A 22,257-nucleotide genomic window follows, 5' to 3' on the forward strand; every position below is an offset into this window, starting at 1 on the left:
CAGTTAAAAATGGAGTGCAGACTATGACCGCCTATTTGAAATAAAGGCATTCTTAATCCATATTCTCAAATGGGCAAACATTATTCACCTTATACAAAACTTAAATGAAATTTATGTTAATATATATTGGAAATTATTACACTGGAGGACTATAGGTTCCAGAAAAGAACTAATTTAGCCTCCCAGACTAGTAGTTGGGTGAGAAATTGTGTGGTCATATTGAAAATATCATATGCTCAGAATTGATTATGTTCTTTAGTATTGTTTACTTACATTAGGAAACATGGGGCAAGCATTAAATGAGAACCTCTTCTGGACTTCTCCACTAGCTGAGTTCGTGGAAGGGTTGTAGAGAAGTTAAAGAAAATAACAATCACATGAATTATTGCCACAAGGTAATAGGACTAAACATGTTTCACACAACTTTATGACGTTTACTTCTTTATATTAATAAATGTTGTTTTTGAAAATTAGTTCTATATATTTTATTTATGGTCCTCAGCCAGGTTCCACTTCCAAATAATACATACTGCTGAGATTTTCTTTCTCTCTTTCTCTCTCTCTCTCTGTCTCATTTTATTTGTCATATTACAGTGGTGGTTCTTAATTTAGAACATAAAAATGATAAATACGTTTCTTTGCATTGCTGAGCTATTCATGGCTGCTAATTGTGAGTACAATTAAAAGCAAAGTAAAACAGAATAAAGAAACCTCTAAATGAACTTAATTTTTAGGTCTTAAGATAAAATAGTATGCAGCACTTACATATTCATTTCCAATGTCTTCATACATTATTTCCCTTCTTCTCTGTGCCTTTTCAAAACCACCTTCAAGGCCAAGCTTAATTCAATTCTTTCAGGAAAGCCTATTCCGGCAGGCTAATTCTCCCTGACAATCACTCAGATAGGCCTGTATAGTAGTCCAGTTACACAGACAGGTTGCCACAGCACTACCTTAACGTTGAGCAAGCAGTTAAACCTGGAGAATTCTGTGCCCAGACATCAAAGCTAGAAATGAAATGTATGGTCATTAGGAGCCTTTCATAGTCTTCTCCCTAACCTGGAGCAAGTCAGAATAATAGAGGCTGTCTTACATTCCCAGTGGCAGGACCCTTCTCGGGTTGAGGGAATCTGAGACAAGTCAAGGTAACAGATGCAGCTGTTTGAATAGATTAATTGGAGAGTTTAAGTTTTCCGACCAAGCTGTATAGGAGAGAAAGTAGAAATAATTACTCCGGAACCACAGTAGACAGGCCTTGAAGGTACTGGGGCCCTTTTCATCAGACTTAGCAATCACTTTTTGCCTCTGACCTTCTAGTTGAAACAAAATTAGTTACCAATGATTTAGGCAAATGCTACACATAGACACGTAACCCCAACCAACATAAGCACGAAGAAAATTGTAACACTTTGAGTTGGTCTGGTGGAATTATCTCTGGCCTATTCCCTGTATCCAGTTACAGCAATAAATTCCCTTCTTTCCTAGTTTGTCTGCTTCTTCTTATTGCGCCTCGAGGAAACGCAGCTGGACCCTACTTGGTTCCGGGAACACTACTGCATTTTTTTGCCCATTAAAATATCTTCGTTTTACTGTGACCCAACCTAAAAAAAAATCAATTTATTATGCTCCTTCTTGAATGTCATGTACTTACTTTGGGTCCTTAACATACTATTCTGGATGACGACTCTGAGGCAAAACTTCAACATTTTGTAGTATAAAAGAAACACATTATACTGTGTTCTTGTTCATTTTAATTGAATTGGAATAGCCTACAAAAAATTGAATAGAGAAACTTTAAACCGGTCAACAGATATTAGGGTATGTGGCCTCTCACAGCCAAGGAAGACAAGGTTAATCAATCATGCCCCTGAACGTGGATTTGTTTTCACCATAGATTTTGCATGCAACAAATGGTTTATTTAGGATTGCAGCTCTTTTGAGCCTATGATTAATTATTCATTCCTTCATTAAGGAATTTACAAAACAGCTGTATTTTCAAGGAAGTTATTATTTCTAGGACCTCCTATAGTATTAGGAAGCTGCAATTATAACCATCTTCATCTGACAACCCCCCAGTTTGGGGGCTAGAGATTTTATTTTAAAAAATCCAGGAACATTGAATTATATAGCCTTAATATATATTTATCTTGAAGAAGCATTCATCTTGAAGAAATATTATTTTCAACTCTGAGAATTTTAACTTCACCTAAGTATGTTTTTAAAATTAATCCTTTTGTCTGTTAGAAGTTATTAGAATACAACTCTGAGCTTGAAAATTTACCCTTTAAACTAAACATATTGCTTTCCATAATATGTTATACCTTTACATTAGGAACCTGTAGTCCTAGAAAAAAGGATAGTATATGCCAAGCAAATTGGTCTGTTGATCTTAATAAAAGCTTAAGTTCAGTTGTAAGTTCAGTTGTTGAGAACTCAGAGAGAAAGGAAGATAAACCAGTGATATAGCCAAAATTTCTCTTAGTTTATCAGACATACATTCTTTTGGTTGACAATACAGACAGTGGGACCATTTTTTGCTTTCTGCATATCTAATAATTTTTTGCTTTCTGCAAATCTAATACACACCCATTTCTCTTTGTAATAACATATTGTGGGTAAATTTATTAATGAAAACAAATATATGAAAAATTAAAAATTAAATAATTTTACTTTGATTCTATTAACTCATGTAATGTGCTCCAATATTGAATGATATATCTTAAGTATTTATTTGTGTATGTGTATGTGTGTGTGCTTTAAAAGAATGTTTTTGATCCCTTTTAAGGAAATCATGAAGTTAGAAAAGTTGATGTATTAGGCCATTCTCACATTGCTCTAAAGAAGTACCTGAGACTGGGTAATTTATAAATAAAATGGTTTATTTGGCTCACTGTTTTGCAGGTTTTTCAGGAAGCATGATGCTGGCATCTGCTCAGCATTTAGGGAGACCCCTGGAAGCTTTTGCTCATGGTGGAAGATGAAGCAGGAGCAGACACTTCACATGGTGATAACAGGTGCACGGTGGGGGCAGGGTGTCACACTTTACAACAACCAGATCATGCAACTCATTATTTCCAAGACAGTACCAAGCCATGAGAGATCTGGCCCCATGATCCAGTCACTTCCAACACGGCCCCACCTCCAATATTGGGGATTACATTTCAACATGAGATTTGAGTGGGGACAAATATCCAAGCTATATCAGTTGATTTTGGTTGCTAAGTACAATTATACAATCCCACTGTCATAACAAAAATCTAGCGCTTCTCCCAACTTGTCTTTATTGCTTTGCTGACACTCATGAACTTGCCCATACACATTTCTGTTGTGTTGAAACTTGCCCATTTGTTTCACAATCCATGATGGCCCAAGATAGCATCTAGTTATCTTTATGAACTTTAAAAAACATTAAGACTTTATTTTTGGAGCAGTTTTAGATGCTCAGCAAAATTGTGTGGAAAGCGCAAAGTACTCACATGCACTCTAGCTACCAGCAAGCAGAGCCTCCCTCCCTGGCATCAACATCTTGCACCAGAATGCTACATTTGTTACAATCAATGAATCAGCATTGACCCATCATTATCAACCAAAGTACATTTCATTCTTTGTATTATACATTTTATGATGTACAAATGTAAATAACATCCATGCCACCATTACAGTATTATACAAAATATATCACCTACCTCCAAAAGTCCCCTGGGCTCCACCTGTCCATCTTTCTCTCCTCTAATACCCCTTTTCACAGTCTCCACAAGTTTTGTGTAGGGCGTAAAGTCTGTGTATAGATTAAATTTTTCATGTGTATATCTACTAGTTCCAAAATCATTTGTTGAAATAAACTATCTTTGTTCCATTGTACTTTGCTCCTTTGTCAAAATCTGTTTACAATATTTACGTAGGTCTATTTTTGGTTCTCTATTCTGTTGCGCTGATCCATATGTCTATTCTTTGACCAATAGCACACTGCCTTAATTACTATAGCTTTACTGTAATTCTTGAAATTGAGTAGTGCCAGTCCTCCAACTTTCTTCTTTTCCTTCAATATTGTGTTAGCTATTCTAGGTTTTTTGCTTCTACGTATGCACTTTGGGATCAGCTTATTGATAACCACAAAATAACTTTCTGTGATGTTGATTGGGATTGCAATGAATCTGTGGATCAGATTGAGAAAAACTGACATCTTGACAATATTGAGTCTTCTTATTGTTTGTAGATGTTCTTTGCCAGTTGGAAGAAGTTCCCTTCTATTACAGTTTTTTAAAAGTATTTTTATTATTAATGGATTTTGGATTTTATCAAATGCTTTTTCTGCATCTGTTCATATGATATGGTGATGTATATTCTGTAATCTGTTGATGTAATAAACTAATTCATTTTTGAGTATTGAACCAATATTCCATGCCTGAAAGTGAATAATTATTTTTGTACATTTTCCATTCAATTTGCTAATATTTTATTGAGGGTTTTTACACCTATATTCATGAGAGATATCGGTCTTTTGTTTTCTTGCAAAGCATTTATCTAGTTTTGCTTTAAAGTAACGCTGACTTCATAGAACAAGTTAGAATAGGTTTCCTCTGCTTTATTTGGTAGATGAGATTGCAGAGAATTTGCTATAATTTCTTCTTTAAATATTTGTTAGAATTCGCCAGCGAACCCATCTGGGAACAATGCTTTCTGTTTTGAAGATTTTAAACTATCGATTAAAGTTTTTTAATAGATACAGGCCTATTCAGATTATCTATTCCTTCTTGTGTGAGTTTTAGAAAATTATATTTTGGAAGGAGTTAGTTCTTGTTATCTATGTTATCAAATTTGTGGGCATACAGTTGTTTATTTCTTTATTACCCCTTTGATGTTCATGGGTTCACCAATTATGGCTTCCCTTTTGTTTTTGATATTAGTCATTTTTTTCTTCTCTCTTTACTTAGCATGGCTAGAGTATTATAAAATTTATTGATCTTCTCAAATAACCAACTTCTGCTTACATAGATTTTACTATGATTTCCTGTTTTCAAATTCATTAATTTCTTTCAAGTATGTGTTATATAATTTCTTCTGCTTACTTTGGATTCAATTTGCTCTTTTTCTAGTTTCATGAGGTGGAAGCTTATATTGCTAATTTTAAAGCTTTCTTCTTTTTAATATATAAATTCATATGAATTTACTGCTATACATTTCCTTGTAAGCACTAGTTTTGTGGCATCACATGATTTTTGATCAGTTGTCCATTAATTTTCATTTAGTTCAAATTTTCAAATTTCTCTTGAGACTTTTTCGTAGTCGTGTGTCTTACTTACTAGTGTGTTGCTTAATCTTTATGTATTTTGTGGTTTTCTGGCTGTCTTTCTGTTATTGGTTTTTAAGTATTTCCATGGTGCTCTGAGATCACACATTATATAATTTATATTCTTTCAAATTTGGCTTAGTGTGTTTCGTGGCCTAGAATAAGGTCTATCTTGCTGAATCCATGGAAGCTTGAGGATGATATGTTTTATCCCTTTGCTGAGTAAAATATACTGTAGGTGTCAATTAGATCCAATTGATTGATCAAGTTGTTAAGTTCAGCTGTATCTTTTCTGATAATCTTCTGGCTGGATCTGTTCATTTCTGACAGAAGGGTTTGAAGTATCAAATATAATAGCAGGATAGTATAGTTCTCCTTGTATTTCAATTAGTTTTTCCACATCTGTATTGCCACTCTGTTTTCCAGACACATATTCATTAAATATTATTATGTCTATTTGAATAATATTTTTGTCACTAGGTAACAATCCTCTTTATCCCTGACAGTTTTTCTTGCTCTGAAGTCTACTCTGTCTGAAATTGATGTAGCCACTCTCACTTTCTTTATCCCTTTACTTTTAATCTTGATGTGCCTTTATATTGAAAATAGGTTTTCTTTTTATCCTTCTATTTAGACAACACACAGTTTGGTGTTCTTTTGTAATCCACTCGACAATCTCTTTTAATTGGTGTATTTAGATCATTAATGTTTAACGTGATTATTGATATAATTTGGTCAATATCTACAACACATATTACTGTTTTCTATTCATTGTCCTTCTTTCTTTTGATTTTTGTCTTTCTTCCATTTTTATTCTGCCTTCTCAATCTTAATTGACGATTTGATATGATTTTCTTTTCTCACCTTTCTTAGCGTATACATTATACTGGTTTTTTATACTTTACTCTTCTATAAGCTGCTTTTACTTATTGGTTGCTACAGAGATTAAAATATGTATTTCCAATAAATGCAACTCTACTATCAAATAACACTATGCCACTTTGAAAGCAGTACAAGTACCCTCTAATGAAGTATTGCAAAATTTTCCCTCCCATTCCTTGTATAACTATTGTCATTCATTTCATTTATCTATAGCTATAATAATTGTATACATTGTTGGTATTTTTATTTTGAAAAAACTTATTTGTTAGATCATTAAAAATAAGAAATATTTTATTTTACCTTCATTTATTCGTTTACTAATGTTCTTATTTTCTTTATTTAGATCCAAGTTTCTGAACTATGTTATTTTCCTTATGCTTGAAAAACTTTTTTAACCTTTCTTGCTAGGTAGTCCTACTGGCAACAATTACCTCAACTTTTGTTTGTCTGGAAGCATCTTTATTTGTCCTTCACTTTTGAAAAGTAATTTGGCTAGATGCATAATTCGAGGCTGGTGAGTAGTTTTCAAGACTTTAAATATTCCATTGAACTTTCCTGTTGTTAGCACAGTTATTCTTTTAGAAAACAAGAGGAAAGTTTATTGAAATTTCAAGCTACATTTGAAAAATCCAAATCCAAATCCTGGAAACATACATCAGTATAAGGTTTCAGAAATTATGAACAACTCCCTGTATTGGCCCTTTCTCATGCTGCTATGAAGAAATACTGGAGGCTTCATAATTTATAAAGAAAAGAGATTTTAATTAAGTCACAGTTCCACATGACTGGGATGCCCCAAGAAAGTTACAATCATGGTGGAAGTCACCTCTTCACAGGGCAGCAGAAGAGAGAATGAGTTCCAAGTGGAGGGGGAAGCACCTTATAAAACTATCAGATCTCATAACAACTCACTCATTATCACAAGAACAGCATAGAGAAAATCACCCACATGATTTAATTATCTCCACCTGCTCCTACCCTTGACAAAGGGATTATTACAATTCAAGGTCGGTTTGGGTAGGGACACAGAGGCAAACCATATCCCACTGCTACAGACAAGCTCCCTGCACACACCTCCCAGACTCTGCTGGATTAAAGCCATTCCCTTGTCCATCCCTCATCCACAGTAGGACATCCTTCTTTTCACTTGTAAGTTTCCACATAGTATCTACTTATATTTAAATAATTAAAAATAATTCAAATGATACTGGAAGTGTAAACTGATCTGTCAAACCAATTCTATGTAGTCAGCACCAGTCAATGGTGGGTTTGACATTCAAAACCCTTCATGTGTCTTCAGTGGACAGCTGGGGAAAGGATTGCAGCAGTAAGGGATCTGTGACTGCATTCTGAGTCTGATACCACTCCCTGCCTTTAGTTGTGTGTCTTACTTAACCTAAAGGAGAAACTTCAACAACATGGTAAACGAACACAGTCAAAGACTTAGCTTAAGAGATAAGGTACCACTCAATACTCCCAAGGCTGTTTAGGCCCTTCAACATGTAGGTGGATGAGTTTATTTATACATAACTACACTAAGATACAGATCTAGCACTATGTGCGTGTGTGTGTGCGTGTGTGTGTGTGTGTGTGTGTGTATACATGTATATGCATTTTTGACTTTAAGAAAAAATATGCCAATACTAACCAAGCAGAACTTTGTAAGCGGTTATTCTAAAGCTGTAATCTCACACTGCACTCTGTACAAAGCCATGCTTTATACCTTATTAACCAACAGAAGACTGACTTGGCTCAATCTGTCCCATCTGCTTTCACAAAGCAGAGGAGAAAAGGGACGCTGCCTCTGCTTAAAACACAAATGACTTATTTATAGGAACACTTGTCAGGTGAAGTTGAAGATGTCCATGGAATGAGAAACAGACCCCTTATACTTTCTGGGGCAAACTGGTGTCACATCTTAAACTATCTCTTTGTCAGTTGCAACTAAGTTGTCCAGTCCTTGGGAGCCCCCAGGATGCAGTAGAGGCTCACTGGCTTGGAGTTACCAGGCCCCATGCAACTCAGCCTCCAGAGATCTTCTCTTTGTTGGGGATCTGTCACTAGAGACTAGAGTGGACCCCAGATGACCATGTCTTTTTTTTTTTTTTTTTTAGATGGAGTCTCGCTCTGTCATCCAGGTTGGAGTGCAATGGCGTGATCTCGGCTCTCTGCAGCTTCTCCTTCCCAGGTTCAAGCAATTCTCAGGCCACAGCCTCCCGGGTAGCTGGTATTACAAGTGTGTGCCACCACACCCAGCTAATTTTTGTATTTTTTAGTAGAGACGGGGTTTTGTCAAGTTGACCAGGCTGGTCTTGAACTCCTGGCCTCATGTGATCTGCCTGCCTCAGCCTCCCAAAGTGCTGGAAATATAGGTGTCAGCCACCATGCCCTGCCTGACCATGTTCTTAGGACATCTCTTGGAACCAACTATGCAAGATGTAAAGTTCTCATGAGATGATACTTTGGAAGCCAAAAACAAGCTGGAAAAAACCTAGGTTAAACAAGATTAGTGGCTCTGCTCACTCTGGGGACAGAATCACTTACACTGCAGAATCACCAAGGGCCTCAGGCACTTGGGATTCGGGAACTTGCTTTTTAGGGCTCAGACCAGACTGGAACTTCTCCAGCTGCTCTGGGATTGCCAGGGTTTTCAAGAGGGTGTTCTGGCACTCCAGCTGGGAGTCCATATCCATCAGCTCAAGTATCTGCTCCTGGAGATCGCTACCTCTTCTCTCACAACATGCATCCGATGATTCGTCACCAGATCCAGGGATCCATGGCCTGCTCTATCTTGTCTGCCGCCATCATTCTGTCTCTGGAGGCACTGACTCTAAAGCTAGCTAGGAATTACCTCTGGGCTAGGAAGCTTCCAGCCTTCTCCAAAGCAGTGCATGGTGGGCGGTCAGATGCCTGCATAGCCCTGCCCAGCCCTGCCCACCTTCCCTCTGATTCTGGCTGCAGCAGCTGCTCTGACGGCACAGGCTGCAATTTAAAAAAAGAATCTAATATAATTCATACCCTTGTTGGTCTCTAGTTAAGATATTTTTGTCCCTTATGACCCTTTTTAAGATTTGTTTCTGTCTTTGATTTCCTTCAGTTTGAATATAATTTTCCCAGGTGTAGATTTTTCGACATTTACACTGCTCTGTGTGCTTTGAAATTCCTATAACTGTGGTTTGGTGTCTGACATTAATCCTAGTAGATTCTCAGTCATTATTGCTTCAAGTATTTATTCTGTTCCTTTCTCTCTTTCTTTCCCAGTATTCTCATTACATATATGATGTACCTTTTGTAGTCATCTCACACTTCTGTTCAATTTTTTTCTTTATTTTTGTTCTTTGCATTTCAGTTTGGGAAATTTCTATTGACATATCTTCCAGTTCAGTTTCCTTCCATGAAGGAAAGTGAACCATCTTCACTTTACTAATGAGCCCGTCAAAGGTTTTCTTTTTTGTTACATTGTTTTTGATTTGTAGCCTTTCCTTGTATTCTTTCTTAAAATTTCTGTCTCACAGCTTACATTACCCATCTGTTCTTGCATGTTGATACTTTTTCCATTAGAATATTTGGCTTATTAAATCACAGTTATTTTAAATTTTCTATTAGATAATCCCTAAATCTGTGTCATATCTGAATCCAGATCTTATGTTTGCTCTGTCTCTTCAAATTGTGTGGTCTTTTGCTATCCTTTGTAATTTTTTGTTGGAATAAAGACATGATGTCCTGGGTAACTGTGGTACATAAGTCTTTACTGATGTATTTCTAGAATGTGGGTGGAAGGAGAAGTGTTATATTGCCCTATGATTTGACCTCAGCCTTTTAGTGAGCCTGTTTCCCTGCGCGATGACCTTTGTAAGTGCTTCTCATCTTTCCTCCACCACCTAGGTGACACAGGGAGCCTAGATGTTGCTATAGTTGAATATTTTCCTTCCAGATTGGTTAGCCTCTGGTAAAACCCCAGTGGGTACAGCTTTGACAAAATAGTCTTTCTTGAGGGCAGGCCTTGTTAAAAACTGAATGTTCTTGGAGTATTTCCTAATGGATACTTTTCCTCTCCTTCTGCTGAAATAACTAAGGCATTGTTCTCTGATGTTCACTGTGAGAACCCAGCATATCTCTTGGCAGTAAAACTCACAAAAATCTGAAAGCATCTCTAAGACTACCCCCACCTTGGAACTTTTAACTCTCAAACTTTTTTCACACAAATCCTCCAGAAATGTATTAATTATTGTTTAGATTTTTCTACTCTGGGTTGGTTAACATGGGGATTTCTGTGTGTGGATTTCTGCTTCTATAAGTTGTTATTCTCTGTATATACTTCTCTTCCTCTCCAATTTTGGGGACAGTGGTTTGCCCTGTGACCTAGGTTCTCTGATGAATAGCTTGTTCAGCTTTTCTTGTTGTTGTGTGAACAGGGCTCTTGACCTTCACGTTTTTTACATGATGATCTGGAAACTGGAAGTTCCCTTTATGAACATTTCAAGTGGAAAAGTTTTCTGGGAATTTTTTGTCTGTGTATTGACATGTTAATAATTCTTATAACAAGATTTTCTGTCATTTATGAGTGGAAGCTGGCATGTTAGTCCTTGGGAGAAATTACTAGTCCTATGCATCTTGAGTCAGGATAATAGTTCAATTCAGAGAAAAAAAGAAAAAAAAAAAACCTAACTCTACAAAAACAGTGAAATAGGTAAAGACAAATACCAAAGTGATAAGTTTAGTTGTTTACCCAACAAGTTGCCTTTTATCACGTTGACAGCTGTAGTATTTTGCTGTTGCCGGAAAACTGGGGTATCAATTAAGATGCTTTCAGCCACATGTATTAGAATACCAGACCAAAATGGAATTAAACCTTAGAGGGTTATTACTTTCACATAAAGAATACCAGAGAGAGATGGGTCAGGTGTTGGATAAGTGGCTTCTTTTGTTCTTTCAGTCTTTCCCTTGAGGAATTTCATCCTCCCATACTTATAACTGAAGCCCCAGGAATCTCATGCTGACAGACTATATTTGGTGCAGGAAAAGGCAAGGCAGAACATTTGCCTATTTTATCTCTCCCAATCATGGAAGAAAACCTTTCTCAGAAGCCACATTCCAGCACAGAATATTTCTTCTTGGATCTCATTGGCCGCAGTTAATTTTCAGGTTCAAACCCTAGTGAAGAATCAGGTATAAACATTAGGGTGCCATAAAAATCGAGGATGTTTATGTCTATTTCTGAATAAGAATATGAGAATAGTGTTTATAATATTATTTTCTAGAATAAAATGGCCTATTAAGAAAAAATATTTTACTACTACGTGAAATTTAGCATTTCAACTTTGAAATTGCTTTTTAATGCGTATTGTAGATGTATTCCCCAAATTTTATGTTTTGCTTATATAATTTTTATCTGCCACCAATTCTGTAATATGTGAAGAAGAGAACTGTCTTAACCATAAGCTTTTTGTTGAGTTAATTTCTTAGTTTAAACTGTTATCACTTGTGAAATTTATAACAACAGAAGAGCAGTATGTGAAAGACAGAGTAAAATACATATGTGAAAGTCTGTTATATTCAATCTAGTTGTAACATAATTATTTTGCAATGATAGATACAGTTCTGAATTTACTGGAACTACTTAATTCTTTTCAGATATAATCCAGGATAATAAACTACTTGAAAACATGTGATGAAACTGAAGGACATAGTTCCTTTTTAAATTCATTAAGTGGATTCAGGTTAGTTGCTTTTATTTTACATTGAAATGAATAGTTTGCTCAGAGCTTAATAAAACATGTGAATGAATTTACGTGGGATAAAATAACGTTTTTCTGATGTGTTTCAGATAGAGTGATTAATCATCTCTATTAATGTGGAACAGAGAGGTTTCCTGGGATACTGGACTTTCAGTGCTAAGAGTAGGAAAATCTAAGGAAAGCCAAGAGGAATTGATCATTCTAGCTTCACGGTGTCTTAAAGCTTGAAAGTATGTATTTTGGATTAGAATTCATGAATGAATTTTAAGCAGTTGGAAAATAAATGTATTTCATGGCAAGTCATCTTTCTGCCATCCTTAACATAAAACTCTTTTGTTTTCTAATTTGGCTTTGTTAGTAGATTATTTGGCTTCTTTAATATTTTCTGTAGTCACATCTTATTATTATTTTGGTCTTTGCTTCTCATTTAAAAATACTTCTGATAATAATTAAGATACAACATAGCATATAATATGTATTAAATGTGTGGACTTGGTGAGAAGCATAACTTAGAAACAGAATCCACTGACTGAGTATAACATATTGCATTGTATTTTTATCTACAGTTGACTGGCAAAATGTAACAATATGAAAAAAGAAAACTCTAGGAAGAAATGTCAACAGTAAAACGGAATGCCTGTAGATTAAGAGCTTAATATTTATTTAACACAATATCCCCCCAAATTCATAATATTTTACTGGCAAAATTAGTCCTGAAGCTTCCTAAAACTGTTTGACAATCAGAAGTTTCTGGTAATGCACAGTAGTAGGTTTTAAGATAATATTTACCTAGTGGCACATTGCAGCTCCTGTTATAATTATGGTATTTTTTTGTGTTAAATACATGATTTTACACTTGAACTCAGGAAACAGAGGTTGCAGTGAGCCGGAATTGTGCCACTGCACCCCAGCCTCGGAGACAGAGCAAGACTTCATCTCACACACAAAAAAAATAATAATAAATAAATGAATGAATACATGATTTTAAAATGTTTGCTATGAAAAATACGATGTTTTGCTACAGGTTTTCTATGGAAAGTCTTCAGCATTGACTTCATTGAGAATTCTTGGAAAATATGTTTCAAATTTAAAGAACTTAATGTACTCAAAGTTTTTCAGTAACACTTCTTACATTGTAGCTACCTAATATGGGTCTTTTTTTTTTAGTTTTTTTTATTACATTTTAGATTTTGGGGTACATGTGAAGAACATGCAAGATTGTTGCATAGGTACACACATGGCAGTGTGATTTGCTGCCTTCCTCCCCATCACCTATATCTGGCATTTCTCCCTCTGCTATCTGTCCTCAACTCCCTACCCCCCGATGTCCCTCCCCTATTTCCCCCCACCGAGAGACCCCAATGTGTAGTGCTCCCCTCCCTGTGTCCATGTGTTCTCATTGTTCAACACTCACCTATGAGTGAGAACGTGCAGTGTTTGATTTTCTGTTCTTGTGTCAGTTTGCTGAGAGTGATGGTTTCCAGGTTCATCCTTGTCCCTACATGTCTTTTACTTGCTTTCAATTTATTTACTTATTTGACAAATATTCACTATGGGCCAAGCACTGTAATAGTAAACAAGTGATAGTGATGAGCAAAATAAACACATTTTCTAATTTCCATGGTGGTTTTCAAGTTCTTTTTCTAAAATATAACAATATTTCTTTGCCTTTCAGTGCCAGTTATTTCAAATCCTTTTAGAAATTAGATAAGGTGTAATCAAATAACACATTTTAGTGGAATTATATTAATGTTAATTTATGCAAAGCTTCTCACATAATTATTGTACTAGTGGGAAGAATTTCCAAGCCAGCTGAGGTTAGCTGTGCAATCAATTCCCATGAAGATAACAAAACCTAATTGAACTCTGAGCAATTGAACAAAACTAAGTCATAATGCAAGTTATGTTTTCATTTACGTATGAAACTCATATTTAGTCACTTCCAAGAGAAACTGCCATGGAGTCATTGATGGGTTCTCCTCCTCTTTACCATCCATGGACTACTCAATACCTGTGTCTTTTTTTTTTTTTTTTTAGTGGACAGCAGTTTCAGACATACTTCCAAGTTTATTTGGGAGTATGCCTTCTTATGTCTTAATTAAATCTATTTCTACTTCTTAATACATTTTCCATCTTTTTTTCTATCTTTGTATTATCTCAGGTACTTATAATCTCTCACATGGTTTAGTTAAAGGAGCATTCATATATTTACGCTTCTTACCTCTGGGATTCTCTGTTCTCATCCCATGGTTTGCATTGGCACAAGAATAATCTAAATGTAGCGTAAATAGAATTAATTGTTGACGGGATAGAATGTAAATGTAAAATTCGTAGAATAGAAGCTAAAAGTAAAATGTAAATACAATTATGTTTATTTCTTACTTGAACATCTTCTATGGCTCCAAATATTTTCACTATAAAGATAAATTAGTCATCGTAAGCAAGGTCCTTCATTACCTGATCATAGTTAATCTCTGCTTCATTCTCCACTGCTCTTTACCACATACAATATACAATTCCTTTATTGAAATAGTCTCTTCACCATTCATGCTATTTTCCCGCCATGAACTTTTATACTTCTGTGTTGGTCCCACTGTCTAGCACGTCTTTCTCCCCTTTTCTACCTGATCAACTCCTACTCACTTTTCAATATTCCTTCCCTGAATTATTCTGTTATTTTTTGATAGAGGTAGTCTCATTCAGTCATTTGATTTCCCATAGTATATTACACAAATGTTTATTATAGAACTTGTCACATTTTATCATCACTTTACCTATTTTTCTGACTCTGCTACTAGTTTCTTAAGACCAGACACTAAATCTAAAGAAACTTACTTGATGAATAAATTGCAAATTGATTACTTGTTAAAAAAAAGATATTACTATTTGGGCACTTAAAAGTATGGAAATTATTTGCAAGGAAGATGAAATCTTTAATCTTCACTTAAAATGGTTTTAATATTTAGAAGAGGACCGGTGCAATAGTGCTGCTCTGTACCTTATTATGAGAGCTCAGAAAAGCTATTTAACCTTTATAATCTTCATATTACTATGTTTCATGGAGATAAAACAGCATATACTTCACGGAGTTTGTTAAGGAAAAACCTGAGACAAGTTAAATTCAACATAATTTATTTGAGCCAGTAAAAGTTTCTAGAACCAGGCAACATTCTGGACCAAAGATTATTCAGAATGCTCCTACGTCCAAGGTGGTGAGTGATATTTACAACCAGAAAATTACGTGTAGGGATTACTTGATTGATGCAGTTTGCATTTGCCTTATTCGGGATTAATTTAGAAGCTTTCAGCAGCTTTTAGCAGCTTTCAGATCTTTAGCTGAAAGTCCAGCTGTTATAATTGACTGAGACACTGTTGCTTGGTTACAAGGGCATATTACTATGTGTGCTGACAACTTGTTTACACATCAAACTAGGGTACAGTTCATTATGTAAAAAGGCTACTTTAAACCATACTTAATTTAACAATTTCCCCAATTTGGTCATCCTCTCACCCAAGAGACATTGACCAAAACCATAGGCATGGGGAGTTACACCATCTTCTGCAGCCTTCACAATTACTCTTCTGGATCCAGCAGTTGTAAAGAATTTACAATTTCACAATGTAAAATAAGTTAGATGACTCTTATGTTTTATGTTTTCATTATTCCAACCGAAATGAGACCATTCGATGTACAAACTACAGCTGTATATGGGTATTTTAAATTTTTGAGTGAGTACAACCCAATTTAATGCCAAGGGACTGAAACTCACCTTTCAGCAGGAGTCTCCATGAATTAACTAATCAAAATTGAACAACTGACATTTCATGCGCTAAGTATAGTTCATTAGTGTCTGAGTCTCCTTGTTTGGAATATGATGGAGAACAAGGCCCATAGAATGCTGCAAGATTGCCTGATCTAAAGAGATATTCAATTTTGTGGTGAGTCTGGTGACACAACTCGTAGTGGTCTGGAGATCCATTAACAGAAATGTAAATATTAGAAAACCTTAGCGCAACCAAACTTGCCATCTATCAGAGGGTAGCCTCTATCCATCTGAATTCCAAAGAGGTTTGGCCACAAAGTCCAAATTTTTTCCCGATTTATAAATTAGCTTTAAATTCCATACAACTGGCACCCCACTACTGCCAAAAGAGAGGCCCAAGGAAAATGACAAGAACCTTTCCTCTGTGGAAACAAGCTTGTCCATGTTTATTTCAACATGGATACTAATTTTGATTATTGACCATTTTAATGTCTGATTATAGAAAATACTAAAAAAAAATTTCAGGAAAAGCGATTTGGAAGGCAGAAGGCAGACCAGACAAATAGCAAGATTTTAAAGTGAAAAGGCAGCCCCAATATAGGCCATCAGGAGCTGGAAAGGAGGGCCATCTAGTGGCGTTTGAGCAAAGGTCAATTATATCTACCCGGTAATAAATTATCATTATCATAGCTCCTGAATAAAATCCAAAAACAAATTTGCTCTTAGGTGGCCCCTCTATTGATACTGTAGGTGTGCACAACCACACCTTATTGGTGAGTAACGCTACTGGATTCAATCCATTAGTGTTATAGGAGAGTTGCTTGTACTCACATAGGTAGTTTCTGAGTCTCTAATATTTGATGCCTGAAAGCACGATATACCTTGTAAAGGTATCATCCAGAGAGGATTTTTTTTTTAAGTCCCTGGTAGCAGTTAGGCTATTGATTGGAAAGGTAAGATAACTACTGTAGAGCATAGGAGAACAATAAGTGGTAATGTTTAACGTATCAGGGATAGCTTTCCACTCTTCCTTTGAGGTTTTAAGGTGTCTATGGGAACCTGAGGAGGTATTGGCAATAATGGCACAGTTACTTAAGAGTTTTTCTTTTTGCATTAGACCACAAATACAACAATTACTTGTTTTTTTGCCAGAGCATAAGCTTGTGCTAAAGCTATCCACAGTTTATTGTCCCATGAATTTTCCTGCATAGAAAGAGAAAGGATGAGAACAGCAGAAAACAGGAGGAAAATTAAGGTCTTCATAATTGCAGAGAAGTCTTGATCCATGATCTTAGGAAAGCTGTCCATGTATTACAATGCCATCTTTTTATGGGAAAGAATTTCTCTGGTTAGCTTTACCTTAGAGTCTCCAACAGCTGTGCAGTTCCAGGAGTCTGGAGGGGCCCTCTTAAGTTGTGACTTGTAGACCCAAGATTCGAGTCTCTTAAGCTTTGCTGTGGTAAGGGTGGAGAAAAAAACTTGGTAGTATTCTTTTTATTTAAAAAAATTATTTTAAGCCGGGCACGGTGGCTCATACCTGTGATCCCAGCACTTTGGAAGGCCGAGGTGGGTGGATCACCTGAGGTTGCGAGTTCGAGGCCAGTCTGGCCAACATGGTGAAACCCCATCTCTACTAAAAATACAAAAAAAAATTAGCTGGAAGTGGTGGTGTGTGCTTGTAATTCCAGCTACTCGGAGGCTGAGACAGGAGAATCACTTGAATCTAGCAGTCGGAGGTTGCAGTGAGCTGATATCATGCCACTGCTCACCAGCCTGGGTGACAGAGGGAGACTCCATCTCAAATAAATAAATAAACAAAATATTTCAGATTCAGGGGTACATGTGTAGGTTTGTAATATGGGTAAACCAGTGTAGTGGGGGTTTGATGTACAGATTATTTTGTCACCCAGATACTAAGCCTAGTACCCAATAGTTATTTTTTCTGCTCCTCTCTCTCCTCCCAGCCTACACCCTCTGTTAGGCCCGTGTCTGTTGTTTCTCTCTTAAAGTCCATGTGTTCTCACAATTTAGCTCCCACTTATAAGCGAGAACACACAGTATTTGGTTTTCTGTTCCTGCTTTAGTTTGCTAAGGATAATGGCCTCCAGCTTTATCCATGTTGTTGCAAAGCATGTGACCTTGCTCTTTGTTATGACTGCATAGTATTCCATGGTGTATATATACCACATGTTTTAAAACCAATCTGTCATTGATGGGCATTTAAGTTGATTCCATGTCTTTGCTATTGTGAACAGTACTGCAGTGAACATATGTGTGCATGTGTTTTCCATTATGATTGGTGTGCGATGGTATCTCGTTGTGGTTTTGATTTGCATTTCTCTAATGATCAGTGATAATTGAGCTCTTTTTTCATATGAGTGTTGGCTGCCTGTATGTTTTCCTTTGAAAAGTTTATGTTTATGTCCTTTGCTCACTTTTTAATGGAGTTCTTTGTTTTTTTCTTGTAAATTTGTTTAAGTTCCTTATAGATGCTGGATATTAAACCTTTGTTAGATGCATAGTTTCCAAATATTTTCTCAAATTCTGTATGTTGTCTGTTTACTGATAATTTATTTTTGCTGTGCAGCAACTCTTGAGTGTAATTAGATCTCATTTATAATTTTTGCTTTTGTTGCAGTTACTTTTGCCATCTTCATCATGAAATCTTTGCGAGTTCCTATGTCCAGAATGGTATTGCCCAGTTTGTCTTCCAGGGTTTAAAACAATAATTTTGGATTTTACATTTAAGTCATTAATTCATCTTGAGTTAATTTTTGTATATGGTGTAAGGAAAGTGTCCACTTTCAATCTTCTGCATATGGCTAGCTGATTATTCTAGCATCATTTATTGAATAGGGAATCCTTTCCCAATTGCTTGTGAAATCAGATAGTTGTAGGTGTGTGGCCTTATTTCTGGGCTATTTTGTTCCATTGGTCCGTGTGTCTGTTTTGTACCAGTTCCATGCTGTTTTGGTTACCGTAGCCCTGCAGTACAGTTTGAAGGAGGGTAGAATGGTATCTCCTGCCTTGCTCTTTTTTGCTTAAGATTGTCTTGGCTATTCAGGCTGTTTTTCTTTCTTTTATTTTTTTTTGATTCTAAATGTGAAGAGTCTCAGTAGTAGTCTGATAAGAATAGCATTGAATCTATAAATTGCTTTGTGTAGTAGGACCATTTTAGGGATAGTTTGACTTCCTATTTGGATGCCCTTTATTTCTTTCTCTTGCCTGATTGCTCTGGTCAGGGCTTGCAATATTATGTGGAATAGGACTGGCGAGGGAGGGCATTCTTGTCTTGTTCCAGTTTTCAAGGGGAATGCTTTCAGCTTTTACCCATTCAGTATGATGTTGGCTGTGGGTTTGTCATAAATGGCTCTTATTATTTTGAGATATGTTCCTTCAATAGCTAGTTTGCTGTGAGTTTTTAACGTGAATGAATATTTAATTTATTGGAAGTCTTTTCTGCCTCTCAAGATGATCATATGGATTTTTCTTTCTGTTAATGTGATGAATTACATTTATTGATTTGCTTTTGATGAACCAACGTCACAGCCCAGGGATAAAGCTTACTTAGATTGTGGTGGATTCACTTTCTGAGGTGCTGCTGGATTCAGTTTGCTACTGTTTGGTTGATGATTTTTGCATCAATGTTCATCAAGGATATTGGCCTGAAATTTTCTTTCTTATGTGTGTCTCTGCCAGGTTTTGGTATTAGGGTGGTGCTTATATCATAGAACGAATTGTGAGGAGTCCTTCGTCTTCAATATTTTTTTTGTAATAATTTCAATAAGAATGGTACCAGATCTTTTTTGTACATCTGGTAGAATTCAGCTGTGAATCATCTGGTCCAGGGCTTTTGTTGATTGGTAGGCTATTTATTACTGATTCGTTTTGGAACTCATTATTGGTCTGCTCAGGGATTCAGTTTTTTTCCTGCTTCAAGTTTGGGAAGATGTATGTGTCCAGGAATTCATCCATTTCTTCTTGGTTTTCTACTTTGTTTGCATAGAGGTTTCATAATAGTTTATTATTGTTATTTGTATTTCTGTGGGGTCAGTGATAAGATCTTCTTCAGCATTTCTGATTGTGTTTATTTTAATCTTCTGTATTTTCTTTTTCATTATTCTAGCTAACAGCCTATCTATCTTATTATTTTTTTTCAAAACACCAGTTCGTGGCTCTGTTGATCTCTTGGATGGATTTTAATTTCTCAGTCTCCTTCACTTCAGCCCTAATTTTGGTTATTTCTTGTCTTATGCTAGTTTTTGGATTGGTTTGCTCTCGCCTCTCTATTTATTTTCGTTGTGATGTTAGATTGTTAACTTGAGATCTATTTCGCTTTTCCATGTGGGCATGTAGTGCTATACATTTCCCTCTTAACACTGTATTAGTTGTGTCTTAGAGATTCTCATATGTTGTATATTTGTGCTCATTCACTTAAAAAAGTTCTTGATTCTTGCCTCAATTTTATCATCTACCCAAAAGTCATTCAGAAGTGGGTTGTTTAATTTTTATATAAATGTATGGTTATGAGCTATTTTGTTCATATTGAATTCTATTTTTATTATTCTGTGGTCTGAGGGTATGGATACTTTAAAAAAAATTGCTGAGGATTGTTTAATGTCTGATTTTGTGGTCTATTTTAGAGTATCTGCCATGTACAGATGAGAAGAATGTACATTTTATTATTTTTTCAGTGGATAATTCTATAGAATTATCTATAGTATTTTAATTCTATAGAATTATCAATTCTATCTATAGTATCAGATAGATTTAGTCCTGGTTTGAGTTAAGGTTCTGAATATCTTTATTAATTTTCTGCCTTGATGATCTATCTAACATTGTCAGTGTTTGTTAATTTTCTGCCAGATGATCTGTCTAATATTATCAGTCAAAGTCTCTCACTATTATTGTGTGAAAATCTAAGTGTCTTTGAATGTCTCCAAGAACTTGTTTATGGGCTAGGCGTGGTGGCTCACACCAATATTCCCAGCACTTTGGGAGGCTGAGGTGGGTGAATCACCTAAGGTCAAGAGTTCGAGACCAGCTTGGCCAACATTGTGCAACCTCATCTCTAACAAAAAAACAAAAATTAGCTAGGCATGGTGGCGGGCACAGTAATCTCAGCTATTCAGGAGGCTGAGTCAGGAGAATCCCTTGAACCTGAACCTGAACCTGGGAGGTAGAGGTTGCAGTGAGCACTCCCCCTGGGTGACAAGAGCAAGACTCTGAAAAAAAAAAAAAAAAGAATCTGGGTGCTCCTGTGTTGAGTGCATATATGTTTAGGACAGTTAGCTTTTCTTGTTGAATTGAATCCTTTATAATTATGTAATGCCCTTCTTTGTCTTTTTAAATTGTTTTGACTTAAGATCTGTTTTGTCTGAAATCAGGATTGCAACCCCTGCTTTTTTTGTTTGCCATTTGCTTGGTAGACTTTTTTGGCATCTTATTTTGAGCCTATGGTTTTCATTGCATGTGACATGTGTCTCCTGAAGATACCCTTGGGTCTTGGTTCTTTATCCATCTTGACACTCTGTGCCTTTTAATTGTGGCATTTAGCCCATTTACATTCAATGCTAGTGCTGATATGTATGAATTTAACCCTGACATTGTGCTGTTAGTTGTTCCTTATGCCAACTTATTTGTCTGGTTGCTTTATAGTGTCATTGATCTGTGTCCTATAGTGTGTTTTTTAGTGGCTGGTAGTGGTCTTTTCATATTTAGTGCTGCTTTCAGGAGCTCTTGTTAGGCATATCTGGTGGTAAAAAATTTCCTCAACATTTGCTTGTCTAAAAAAGATATATTATTTCTCCTTCATTTCTGAAGCTTGGTTTTCCCAGATAGGAAGTTCTTGGTAGGAATTTCATTTCTTTGAGAATGTTAAATATATGCCCCTAATTTCTTCTTGCTTACAGGCTTTCTACTGAGTGGTCCACTATTAGTTTTATGAGCTTCCCTTTGTAGGTCACCTGTCCTTTCTTTCTAGTTGCCTCTAGTAGATATTTTTTTCATTTCTACCTTGGAGAATTTTATGATTATGTGTTTTGGGCGATGATCTTATAAAGTATTTTGCTGGGGTTCTCTGTATTTCCTGAATTTGAATGTTGGCCTCTCTAACTAGACTGGGGAAGTTCTCATAGGTAATATCCTGAAATATTTTTCCAAGTTGCTTCTATTCTCCTCAAGGAACACCAATGAGTCATAGATTCAGTCTCTATACATAATCTCATATTTCTTCAAGGTTTTTTTTTTTTTAATTCTTTTTTCTTTATTCTTGCTTGACCTTTTATTTCAAAAATCCAGTCTTCAAACTCTGAGAATCTTACCTCAGTTTGGTCTATTCCACTGTTAATACTTAACGATTGTGTTATGAAATTCTCGTAGTGTTTTTCAGCCATATCAGGTCAGTTACATTGTTTGCTATACTGGCTATTTTGTCTGTCAGCTCCTATATCATTTTATTGTGATTCTTAGCTTCCTTACATTGGGTATCAACATTATCCTGAATCTCAGTGGGTACGATTCTTTCTAATGAGGTCAAAGGCATTCTTTCTCTGATGTCCATTCCGGAATACCCAGTCTCCAA

The 22,257-nt window shown here is 35.9% G+C and overlaps 1 pseudogene; it reads right to left on the bottom strand.

The window, feature by feature from the left end:
- Positions 1-8,712: 8,712 nt before the first annotated feature.
- LOC105725631 (TSC22 domain family protein 3-like) lies at positions 8,713-13,400 on the bottom strand (annotated as a pseudogene).
- Between the last annotated feature and the right edge of the window lie 8,857 nt (positions 13,401-22,257).

Source organism: Aotus nancymaae, unplaced genomic scaffold, assembly GCF_030222135.1.
Source record: "Aotus nancymaae isolate 86718 unplaced genomic scaffold, 86718_ANA_hifiasm-v0.15.2.pri h1tg000004l, whole genome shotgun sequence".
Classification (NCBI taxonomy): domain Eukaryota; kingdom Metazoa; phylum Chordata; class Mammalia; order Primates; family Aotidae; genus Aotus; species Aotus nancymaae.